Consider the following 2,440-nt stretch of genomic DNA (forward strand, 5'->3'; position numbering starts at 1 on the left):
ATACCCCGGCAGGCAGAATGGTCTAACATGGTTGGGGTAGATGGGAGGTCCTCAGCCTGGACCATATCACCATTCAGACCAGAATATTTGCCTCCAGGACCAAGGGGCACAGTCTCAGCACTTCTGACTATGTAGAAGTCCTCCTCACTCCTAGATGGGACTCCTCCTGGGGGGCGGGGGAGAGCGTGGCTGCTAGTACCCCTAGCTTGTGGTGTAGGGCACACTGGGAAGACAGTAGAGAGGAAAGCCAGGCTGGACTGCTAGCACTGAGTCCAGGCAGCCCGTCCAAGACACAGGCTTTGATCAGACAGACCTAGCATGGAATCCCAATTCTGCTATCTAATGGTTATATGACATTGGGAAAAAATCATTCAAGGTCCCTAAGTTTCAGTTTTTTCATCAGTAAACTTTCAACGAATGTAAGTGTGGTAACTCTTTGATTAAAATGACTCTTACCATTCAAATGACCTAAAACAGGTACTCATGGAAACATTTTGCCATAATACAAAAGCAAAACTAAGAAGCAATTAAATTGTTCCAAATTTAAGGAATTGAAAAATGGTGCTATTAATAACATTAAAATGGCATACTTTTAAGAATTGAAATTGCAGAATATATGTCAAACCCAAAAAATATTTCTCCTCTATCCCCTGCCTAACTCCCAGTTTGCCTACCACATCACAATCTGTGTACATACTGCAAATGTCCATGACCTTGTTTTATTGGCTTAGTCGACTCTCACTCTGTGTGACCTGGGAATTAAAGGGTGAGGGAATGGCTTGCTGATCAAAACCCTAACCATAACCAAGGTCTCTACTATGTACTGTTATAGCACATTTCTCATGCACTAACTGGAAGTTGCAAAACCCTATATGTTTCCATTGTTACTACCTGGGCAAGTTTTACCTGCTCTTGTACTTTTAAGTGAGGCTGACTCAGGCAGTTTCTGAAGACCTCCAGTTTCATTTATGAAAATCTCTTCTTCCATCCTGAGATTCTCTTGTTGGCCTCTCATTGTCTTCCTGGTCTTCTAGTTTATTTGGCTATGCATCTGCTTTCTTGCCTTTGCTTTCTATTTGGTGCTTACAACAGAATGTCAAGGAGGTCTCACCTTGAACTGATCCATCCTTTGGGCTTCCTCATGGTTGACAGGTATCTCACATGACTGAGCTGTGGTCTTCAGGAGTCCAGCATTGGGCACCTAAGTGACAAAATCCTGTTCTCTGTGAAAGAGAAATCAGACAGGTATATAACTATTTTTCTCAGAGTTATAAGATAAATGACAAAACTCACAACCCAGTATTTTTCACAGCAGTTCAAGGAGCAGCTGCATCAAGGTCACCTGGGGCTTATTAACAAACCAAGATGTAGAACTGAATACCAGATTCACCAGCTAGCTCCCTTAGGTGATTGTTACACACATTGAAGTTTAAAGCCCAATGCCATAATCTCTTAAGGATTTGGACACATACACAAAAAATCCCTTTCGGGTGAGTAAGTGACTATATAAATCCAATTTTTCAGCAATGCTTTTTTTTTTTAATCACATCTACCCAGACTTTTAAAAAGGGTTTCTCTGTGAGAGTATAGTATAGATATATCCCTTTTTTGGTTAGTGGACGACTGATATAAAAACAAACAAACAAACAAAAATGTGATTCATCAAAAAGCAACAAAACAAGTCTCATAATGGATTAAATTATCCTATTTATCCAGGACACCTGCTAATTTGTCATTGATTCAACAAACATCAATTGACTAATTGACATATATGTCAGGCACTGTTCCAGGATGGAGACACAGGAAATCTGTCTGAACAAAATAGGCAAAGTTACTGTCCTCACTGAGCTTCCATTCTGGTGGAGGAGGCAGGCAATGGATACTTCAATATATATTTCCAGGCAGTAATAACACCACAAAGAAAAGGAAAGTGGCATGTGAAGTTTGGGATTAAGGTGAGACAAGGGGGGAGAGGCAGTTTTAAAGGGGGAAGGAGCAGGGAAATCTTCTCTGAGATGACATGTCCATATGGCCTGGGTGATCAAAGGAAAGGGTGTTCCGGGCAGAGAAATAGCAGGTGCAAGGTCATGGGGCAGAACTGGCCTTTGTGTGTTAGAAGAAAGCCAAAGGGGCTGCAGCAGAGTGAGTGTGGGGAAGTGGCCAGAGTTAAGGGACAGAAACCATGCAGAGTGTTGTTGGCTATGGTTAGGAGTTGTATTTTTCTTGACTCTTAATGGGAAGCCATTATAGAGTTTGAACCAGGAATTTATATCATCTTGCCTACGTTTATTTTTTTAATCACTCTGTTGTGTAAAGTATACACTGTAGAGGGGAGAGACTGGAAGCTAGAAAGCAGCCTGGAGGTTATTTCAGCTGCTGATGGGAGAGGTGGTGGTAGCTTGGGTGAGGGGCATGTCAGTGGACACAGAGGGAACAACTT

General features: G+C 42.0%; 1 long non-coding RNA gene across 1 annotated transcript in view; it reads right to left on the minus strand.

The window, feature by feature from the left end:
- Positions 1–621: 621 nt before the first annotated feature.
- LOC102241306 overlaps positions 622–2,440 on the minus strand; it is a 307,752-nt gene continuing 305,933 nt past the window's right edge. Inside the window, exon 5 of the long non-coding RNA XR_314528.2 lies at positions 622–1,223. This is a non-coding gene — a long non-coding RNA (uncharacterized LOC102241306). The remainder of the gene's footprint in view (positions 1,224–2,440) is intronic.

Source organism: Myotis brandtii, unplaced genomic scaffold (genome assembly GCF_000412655.1).
Source record: "Myotis brandtii unplaced genomic scaffold, ASM41265v1 scaffold751, whole genome shotgun sequence".
NCBI classification, from domain to species: domain Eukaryota; kingdom Metazoa; phylum Chordata; class Mammalia; order Chiroptera; family Vespertilionidae; genus Myotis; species Myotis brandtii.